The 10208-nt window shown below is 40.2% G+C and overlaps 1 long non-coding RNA gene across 1 annotated transcript; it reads left to right on the top strand.

The window, feature by feature from the left end:
- Nucleotides 1–7907: 7907 nt before the first annotated feature.
- LOC118239711 lies at nucleotides 7908–8683 on the top strand. The gene is made up of 2 exons (XR_004772525.1): nucleotides 7908–8071; nucleotides 8556–8683. It is a non-coding gene; the product is annotated as an uncharacterized LOC118239711 (long non-coding RNA).
- Nucleotides 8684–10208: the final 1525 nt, after the last annotated feature.

Genomic DNA, 10208 nt, shown 5'->3' with positions numbered 1-10208 from the left:
TACTCTGCCCATATATGACCATTCAATGTCTAATACAACTTGCCTTTACTGCATATAAGGATTCTTCTCACTGGGAGAAGGGGATCGAAAGGTTTATTTTATCAAAATTATGTGAGCTATGATGCCTAGATATTTGTTAAACATCAACATGTTATTTTTTACATATTTAATAAGATATCTATATAATGTAAGTGAACCTAATTGTTAATTTGAATATATGAATGAAAACCAGATATCTGACTTCCCTTGTCAAAGAAGACAGTCTGCCAGATCACTATCTTTGGACTTGAACTACAAAATCAGTGCTGTGTCTCCATCTCCTTTAGAGTCTACACTGTAGCTCCAATGTGCCATCCAAATCAACCTTCCCTATTTGAGCTTATCACACTTTCCACAATCACATGTTCCAACACCATCCAGAAAATCTCTTCATGTTAAGAGAAGTAGACAGTTGTCGACAAGAACATTGCTGCTTTTGTTTTATTATGAAATGTGACACATGTGCTCACTGGTGTTGAATGACACATCCCTGAAAGGTGGAACCAACAAAAGTAGCTAGATTCTGATGGGAGCTCACTGGCTTTGAGAAGTGGAGTCTGGGAGCATTATATAAGAAATAAAGAAACCCACCTGCCACCACAATAAAAGCATCATCAATCAGTTCTTCACAGTACAGGAGAAAGTTGATAGATGAGAAATTAATTGTTCTAAAAGAAGGAAAAATACTAAACATGGTAAAATCTTTAGTTTGCTGTTATTGGCACAACCGTTAAAAAGATTATAGAACATTAAATATGTAGATATTTAATATTCTGGTTTTCTTATGGAAAAAATTCACTTGCTAGATATACAAGGCAAAATAATGGCCATCCAAAACTGACAGTATCATACAATGAATATGAGAAAAACATTTATAAGAACTGTGGTCAAATAGGTGATATGGAAACTGGCAATAGAGCCTGGAGTGATCCAGTTGCTTAATAGACTTGAACTGAAGAATTTTGGCCACCTCAAGTTTGGGAAATACAAGAATTTAAATCTAACCTGGATCCGGTAATAGAATGTAGTCCTGTTGGTAACTGCTCTTATCCTAAAAAGCTCTACTGAAATTATGATTGTCACAATTACCTGTTAAAGCATTTTGGCAGTTTAAGCAAGATTTTTGGAACATTACTACTATAATAATATGATAACCAAAAAATGTTGTAAGAAATGCATGGAAAGAAAAATGAAAAGAATAAAAATGGAGTACAAGAGTGAGTTAAAAATGGCCTGACATAGGTAAGATGTATAACGAGGACATGGAATAGTAAAATGTGTAAACTGAGTTTATAATTCACAAATATGTTCCATTAAAATGCAATATAGGATAATTGTGAAACTGTTTTTAGATGTACACATATATCCCAGCTCAAGTTAGAAGCCTTAATTATATATTACTTTTGTTTGTCAATTGTATTTCAGTAAAGACAGAAACTTTCATTAATATTTTCTCTCATAGAGCAAGGGTTAAGCTCAGCACCATAATTATTGCCTAACATACAAAATAAACTGAACTAGATACAGAACATGAAAAATGAATGAATGAATGAATGAATGAATGAATGAATGAATGAAAGGAAAAGTAAGTAAATATCATGCATTTTATGTTCTCAGTAATTTCTGTCTGGGAAAAATACTGTTGTTATTGACCAAATAAAATGCTACATAACTTGTACCTGTATCATATTTTGTCAATATGTGGTGATATGACAAAACCAATTTGGAACAAAATAATAACATAGTTTAAATATGTAAAATCAGTAACATAGCAAACAAAATTCATTTCATTATTTGTACAAATACCACATCAAAGGCATTTCATTATATCAAAGATACTTCTAAATTCTTCTGTCTTGACTGCAGCTATTTAGCAACATTGAAATATTTCCAACTTTATAAAATCCTGGAGCTTAGGAATAGTTCCTCATCAGGCTAACAATGATCTCTCAACTTTTCATAATTATGATATTTAGCTACGTTTATATTTTAAGACAAAACATTTCAATATATTTCATTATATTGTGGTAAGAATTTAAGAACAGTCTCTGCTTTATCTAATATTCTTGAAAATCAATTTTTGTCAAAAACTGAAATTAAAACTGGTAATGCATATTTGAATGCTTTTTTATTTTTTCTCAGATTTTTTTATTTGAATTAGAAACAGGATTGTTTTACATGACAATCCCAGTTCCCTTCTCCCTCCTGTCCTTCCCTACCACGCCCCCCACACCCAACTAAAACCCTTCCTATCACATTTCCTTTCTGCTCCCCCTGCATGACGAGGCCTTCCATTGGGTGTTATCAGGGTCTATCATATCCTTTGGGATATAGTCTAGACCCACCCCATGTGTCTTGGCTCAGGGTTTATTCCTGTATATGGAATGGGCTCCCAGAGTCCACACCTATGCTAGGGATAAGTACTGAACTACTGCAGGAGGTCCCATAGATTTCCGAGGTTTCTCACTGAAAGCCATGTTTCTGGGGTCTGGGTCAGTCCCATGCTGGTATTCCAGCTATCCATCTGGGGAGCAAGAGTTCCGCAATGTTCAGGTCAGCTGTTTATGTGGATATCACCAGCCTGGTCTGGACCCCTTTGCTTTTCACTCATCCTTTTGTGCATCTGGGTTCCAGTTCAGTTCAGTGATTAGTTGTGGGAGTCTGCTTCTACTTCCAAAGCTGCTGGATGAGGGCTATCAGGTGGCATATAAGTCAGTCATCAATTTCATTATGTGGGGAGGGCACTTAAGGTAGCCTCTCCTCTGTTGCTTAGCAATGCCTTTTTTCAAATATTTCTTTGAAGTAGATAATGGAAAGTTATGGGAGTAGAAGGAACAGACAGAAGTATGAAAGAAGAGATTATTTTATCAAATCTGAATGATAATGATACCTATGGAGACTTTTTTTTCTGAAGAGCTGATTATTCAATATCATTGTACATTATTATTTTAGCAAATTTTAGTTATTTGGTACCATATGAACAGAAAGCAACCAGTGAGGAAAAAAAAAAACATTTTGCTTATTCTCAAAGAAGATATTCTCTATACTTAACAACAAATTACTTTTTATTTTTCCTCTTCTATTTACCATTAGATGAAATAACATTTGAGGTAAATGATGGTAAATATGAGGATCTTACTATTAATATAAGACTTTCAACATTTCCTTTTGTGAACATACAGACTTGGCATTCACACCTATTGATCATTGTTTCCTACACATTTTGAAATCTTGTTTTCCATTCTCCTTGAAGTTAAATGTGATTGTGATCATTTTCTGTGCCAAGTAAAAGGAGTGTCAAAATAATTCTCTGTATCTTTGATTTAAGAAACAAGGGCAACTTACATATGATGGTCTATTTGAGACATAGTAATTTAAATGAAGATTTTGGAGTAACTAAGTAGGATATTAACTAATATAACCAAACAAAAATATGAATCAAATCCAAGTATCACCTCTACCTTCTTTAAAATGCAGGGTATATTTCTGAGGAGATAGATATTCAAGGACTCACATGACTCTGCATTTATGGAGATCAGAGATACAGTTTCCTTTGTTCTTGAGTATCATTTCAAGAATATCTATACAGCAAATAAAAAGCCTGGGAAACCAGAAACAGTCTCTCTCTCTCTCTCTCTCTCTCTCTCTCTCTCTCTCTCTCTCTCTCTCTCTCTCTCTCCTCCTCCTCCTCTTCCTCCCCATCTCTGTTTCTCCCTCTCCCTCTCCTCTCCTCTCTCTTCTCACTCTCTTTGTCTGTCTATTTTTAGAAAGGGCAAAACGTTTGTAGCTATTTATTGAAAAAAAACTTATGTCCTCAACACTTATAGACTATCAGTTGACAGGCAAAACCATTGCATGTGTAACAACAAACTGGATACTGTCAAGCATTTTTACAGGACTTGACAAAGTGTAATTAGGGGAAACATGGCTCAGCTATTGTGTTGCACTACAAATACAGTTTGTATCTCCTACACATACAACTTGTATTTAACAGTAGGGTGCTATGGCATAGTACACCATTCTTTCTCTTACTTATTTAATCTCTGAGACTTGTCACATGGGTGCCTTGCACAATTACAGTACTCTACTCCAACTTAAAGGAATATCACCTTTGTTGAAAATGAACAATAATTAAAATATACATTTGAACCATTCTATCACTGTGTTAATAAGTATCATCTTTGATGAAGAATACCAGTAACTAAAACCTGAAAAAAATTGTCCTGCTTTCTCTACCATAAAACTTCAAATGATTTCCTAATTAGAAAACAAATAAAATGTTGTCCAAGAAAATCATGCAGTGTGTTCACCATCTTTACTGTAATTGCTTGATGGTCTAATAAATGGTCTGTATTAAGTGGGAGACAACTACATAGAGCATTACTATGACTCCACTCAATGTGCTAATGAACAAAATTCAAAACTTCTCATATTGAATAGTAATTGTGATAATCAGAGGCTTATGGATTTTCAACTTTCAAAGTAAAATAGGATTTCAAATGGCAAATAATTTCATAGTCAACAGAAGAATAACCTGTCCAAAAACCAATGTGATATAATATATATATATATATATGTGCAAAACTGCCTTATACTAATATTTACAAGCCCAACTCAAATATCATGTTCTTCATGTATGAATTACCCAACTTCTTTAAGGCATATATTGTGTAAATCACATCATATCCCAGTGATATACTCCAGAGTCTCTGTGATGTCTCTAAGGTAAAGACCAATAAATGACGCTACACATGAAGATATAAATCTGAGCTTCAGATTTTAGTTTGAATTTTTCACATTAATTTTTTTTCTGTTGTCGTCATTTTGTGTGGGAAGAAAAGAAAGCTGGTCACATAATGTAGATAAAGTAGTATTTATTTTTCTTTTGTTTCAAAGGTTAGACTGTTTTGAAAACCATAAATATAGATTAGCAAGTGTTCTGAAGCTTAGCTAGCTTGCAGAGTGAAGGAGGTGTTATAAATAAAAGACATACTTTGTTTTCTACTATACTGATTTTAATCTTTTCCTCCAGCACTTTCTTATAACCCCATTTTCTTGTCAATTTCTGAGGTTATTTATAAAATTTTAAGTAAGGATGAAAGTCAATACATTTAATAGTATTCCCGGCATTTAGGATTTGAAAGGCTGCACTGGGATGCAGATTGTGAAATCATTGAATCATTGGAAACAAGTTGTGCATTCCAGCTAAAGGAAGCATTATCTCAAATCATAGCAATGACAAGGTCTTCAGTGTTTCAGCCAAAGTATAACAATATAATTGACTTTCTTGCCTGCCTCACCCCATTTGTTCTTCCTTCTTCTTTCTTTCCCATCAATATTCATCTTTCTTGTATGTTAGAGCAATACATTGTATTGTCTCCCTCTTGCAATACTGATAAAAATTCTGAACATTTATCATTTAACAGAATACTGTGATTTTTACGTTGGAGTGGGAAAAATAATAGATCGATCTTGAAAATATCATACTCTCATGATAACATTTGAAGGAAATTTTCAGAATAATATCTTTCATCTCACAGATATCCTCATCTTTTCCTAATAGAAAAAAAAATCAAATCATAGAAAACTAAAATTTTGGCTTTGCATTTCTTCCACATACTGGAAAATTAGCGTGTTGGCTATCTTCTATATGCTCAATCCACTTGCTGTTATTATTTATGATCCCTTTCAATATTCACTGATTGTGAACCATGCATTCTGAAAAATTTGCATCATGTATTAGGCCTTTTGTGAACATTCCCAAAACTGCAATCATTTTCCTATCATCTTATTTGTGTTCCCAATTGAAAACGCTCTCATAATTGCAGATTTTTTTCATAAAATATTGTTCCATATAGTCATCTACATATGCATTTGTAATAGATCACATATATCTACACATGCATTCTCTCTGTTGGAAATTCTATTACAGTAACTATAAAAATAAAAACAATCAGTAGTGACTAAATCTAGGCAATGTGTTGTGTAAGTGTAAAATAAGTCAATTAGGTTGTGGAAGTGTAATTCTAAGTTTAATTCAAAGTATATAGTCAAGAGGGAGAAACAGCATGTCTTAGAATGTATGTATTTTTAATGCTATTTAAATATTTATAAATATTTTATAAGCATATTGCTTTATACATGAAATTTTTTTCATGGTATATTTTTCTGTAAACTATTCCTCTTACTCTCCTCCCCTATCTCTCCTCACAGGGCTTGGTTTAATCAGGCCATGTCCATTCTGGACTCTTCAAGATGTATCTGGTTATGCTTTCCTGGGATCTACAACAAACCTTCTCCTCCAACAAACTAATATCACTCATGCCCTTTAAATTTTTTCATTCACTCTCTACAAATAACTACTTCATATATATAACTTCTAAAACTCTGAAATATAACATCTATGTCATCATCAATTCTTTATCATCTTCACAGTAAAATGGTTATTCATATAACATTTAACTGTTTTGATATTTTATTTGAAAGACCCCTGCCCCTTAGCTCTTAAGTTTGCCTCCTCCTCCGGTCAGCAGCTGATGGGGCGCACGGCGGATGCCTCGCTCCTGCGCCTCCCCGATCTCCACCCCCCCTGCCCGCCCGCCTGACACCGCGCCCCAGGGCTGGGGCCGAGCAAGGAGCCCACGAGGAGGCCCGAGGGCAAGCACCAGGTGGGCCGGCACGAGGGCGAACACCAAGTGAGCTGGCCTGGGGCCTTGCCCCCGAGCCCCGGCCCGATGGGGAACACTCGGTCTCCGCCCCCAAGGTCAGCCATCTGGACGCGGAGGGGGGAATTGAGTCTGTTGTACCAGACACCAGACCTTGAGAATATGCTGGTCTGGAATGGCTCTGTGCCTCATTTGAACCATCCAATAGAAATGACTCTGTACTTTGCCTCATTTGAATGACTCTGTATTTCACCTCATTTGAATGACTCTATACTTCGCCTCATTTGAATAACCCTGAGTAGCGCTTCATTTACATTGACCAATGGGAATAGCTCTGTACTGCGCCTCATTTGAATTATCCAATAGAATCCCTGCTTCTCACTTGTGCCTTTTTGCTATATAAGGACCCCTCTCCCTTGGCTCGGCGCGCTTGGCCTCACAGAAGCTAAGTCGCCCCGGGTACCCGTGTATCCAATAAAGCCTCTTGCAGTTTGCATCCAAGTTCGTGGTCTCGCTGATTCCTGGGTACGGGTCTCCTTCTACGAAAACACCGCCACGGGGGTCTTTCATTTGGGGGCTCGTCCGGGATAGAGACCCCCGCCCAGGGACCACCAACCCACGTTTGGGAGGTAAGTGTTGTGCAGATCCGCTGTCTTGTCTTGTCTTGTCTTGTCTTGCCTGTCTGTCTGAATCCGTCTTATGAATTGCGCTTGCGTTTGTAGTACACAGCTGCGTACATTTGTATTGGCGGCTCTGAGGAGGAACTGACGAGTTCGGACTCCCGACCGCGGCTCCAGGAGACGTCATGGTAGCGATTGAAGCCCTCGGCGTGAGGGATTTGTACTTTTGTCTTTGAACTTAGATCTATGACTGGACACTTTCCCAGTCTCTTTGCAGAAGGCCCTCAGCTTGAGGGATTTATAATCCTTACTGGGGACGAGGAAGGGAGGCCCCCTTCTTCGACCCCCTCTCAAATTTTACTTTCGACCTTGTGCCGAAACCGTGCTGCGAAAGCCTGTTCTGTGTTATTCGGTCTTTGTCTTGTAACTATCATTTGTGTCCTCCTAGGTCTAGAAACTATGGTGCAAACTGTCATCACTCCTTTGTCCCTAACACTCTCGCACTGGAGAGATGTACAGGAGTATGCCCATAATCAATCTGTTGTTGTGCGTAAACGCAAATGGATTACTCTCTGTTCTTCAGAATGGCCAACCTTTGACGTGGGCTGGCCGCGGGATGGTACCTTTAACCCCCAGACTATATTTCAGGTAAAAGAGAAGACTATGGATCCTGGACCACACGGGCATCCCGATCAAGTGGCTTATATCGTCACTTGGGAGGCTTTGGTTCAGGACCCCCCTCCCTGGGTACGTCCTTTCTTACATCCCAAGGGCCTCTCTCTCCTTCCCCCCTCTAACCGCTCCAGCCGACCCATTCCCTCGGCCCCTACACCTCCCACTCCTTTGACACCTACTCCTCCCAACCCCCCTTCCCATTCCAACCTTTACCCTACCGCGGTGAAAGACACTAAGGCTGAAGAAAAGAAGACACCTAAGGTACTCCCCCCGGGAGAAGACCTGTTGGTTGATCTACTAACTGAGGAGCCCCCGCCATATCCGCCACCGCCGCCCCCACCAGAGGCAGAAGTGGACTCCGCCGCCTTGGCATAGGTGGCCCCAGCTCCTGACCCTTCACCAATGGCTTATCGACTAAGAGGTCGTAGGGAGCAGCCCGTTCCAGATTCAACCACTTTGCCCCTCCGAACTGGACTGAATGGCCAACCTCAGTATTGGCCATTCTCAGCATCGGACCTCTATAACTGGAAAAATAATAATCCTTCTTTTTCTGCAGACCCCGTGAGGCTGACATCTCTCATAGAGTCGGTCCTCACGACTCACCAACCCACCTGGGATGATTGTCAGCAGCTTTTGCAGGTCCTCTTAACCTCGGAGGAGAAACAGCGCGTGCTACTAGAAGCACGAAAGAATGTCCCAGGAGCCAACGGGCAGCCCACCCAGCTGCCTAATGAAATTGATGTGGCTTGCCCTCTTGAAAGACCTGAATGGGATTTTACCACCGAAGCAGGTAGGACCCATCTGCTTCTCTATCGCCAGTTGCTTGTAGTGGGTCTCCGGGGGGCAGGACGCCGACCCACCAATTTGGCCCAGGTAAAGCAGGTGATACAGGGGGCGGAGGAATCTCCCGCCGCTTTTCTAGAGAGATTAAAAGAAGCGTACAGGATGTATACTCCCTATGATCCGGAAGATCCAGGTCAGGCCACCAACGTTTCTATGTCCTTTATTTGGCAGTCAGCCCCGGACATAAGAAACAAGCTTCAAAGGCTAGAAAATTTACAGGGATATACGCTCCAAGATTTGTTGAAGGAAGCAGAACGTATTTTTAATAAGAGGGAAACACAGACAGAAAGAGAAGAACGCTGGAGGAAGGAAACCCAGGAAAGAGAGGAAAGACTAAGACACGAAGCAAAGGAAAAAGAGGTTGCGAGAGACCGTAAGCGGAATAAAGAAATGAGTAGGCTATTGGCCACAGTAGTGACAGGCCAGAGACAGAATAGGCAGAGGGATGACAGAAGGGGGCCCCACCTGGACAGGGATCAATGTGCTTACTGCAAAGAAAAAGGACATTGGGCAAGAGAATGCCCTAAGAACCCCCGGGCCAAGCCTCCACGGCCAAGGACCTCTGACCTCCTGAACCTAGAAGATTAGAGAAGTCAGGGCCAGGAGCCCCCCCCCTGAGCCCAGGATAACACTGCAAGTCGGGGGGCATCCGGTCACCTTCCTAGTCGATACAGGGGCACAACATTCCGTTCTGAATCGGTCACCCGGACCCCTGAGTCACCGGACTGCATGGGTACAGGGAGCTACAGGCGGAAAGCAGTACCATTGGACTACAAATCGGCAGCTCCAGCTCGCGACCGGTAAGGTTATGCATTCTTTCCTCCATGTGCCAGATTGCCCCTACCCCTTACTAGGACGGGACCTATTGACCAAATTAAAAGCTCAAATACACTTTGAGAGGTCAGAAGTCAAAGTCACAGGGCCAGAGGGAATTCCCCTTACCATCTTGACAATGTCCATAGAAGATGAATATAGACTCCATGAAAAGAGGACTAACTCGAACAATCAGGAAACCCTTGACCACTGGCTTACAGAATTTCCCCAAGCCTGGGCTGAAACAGGAGGAATGGGCCTTGCCATTAACCAGGCCCCAATTATAGTAACCTTAAAAGCTGCCATCCTTCCTGCATCCGTCAGACAGTATCCAATGCCTAAAGAAGCCCGTAAAGGAATTAGGCCACATATTAAAAGGTTACTTGAACAAGGGATTCTGGTGCCCTGTAAATCTCCTTGGAATACTCCCTTGTTACCCGTTAGGAAGCTGGGAACTAATGACTATAGGCCAGTGCAGGATCTGAGAGAAATCAATAAAAGAATAGAGGACATACACCCTAGTGTCCCCAACCCTTACAATTTGCTGAGTGGA

Source organism: Cricetulus griseus (genome assembly GCF_003668045.3).
Source record: "Cricetulus griseus strain 17A/GY chromosome 1 unlocalized genomic scaffold, alternate assembly CriGri-PICRH-1.0 chr1_1, whole genome shotgun sequence".
NCBI classification, from domain to species: domain Eukaryota; kingdom Metazoa; phylum Chordata; class Mammalia; order Rodentia; family Cricetidae; genus Cricetulus; species Cricetulus griseus.
Note: the sequence above shows the minus strand (reverse complement) of the source record. Positions and strands in the feature narration are given on the sequence as shown.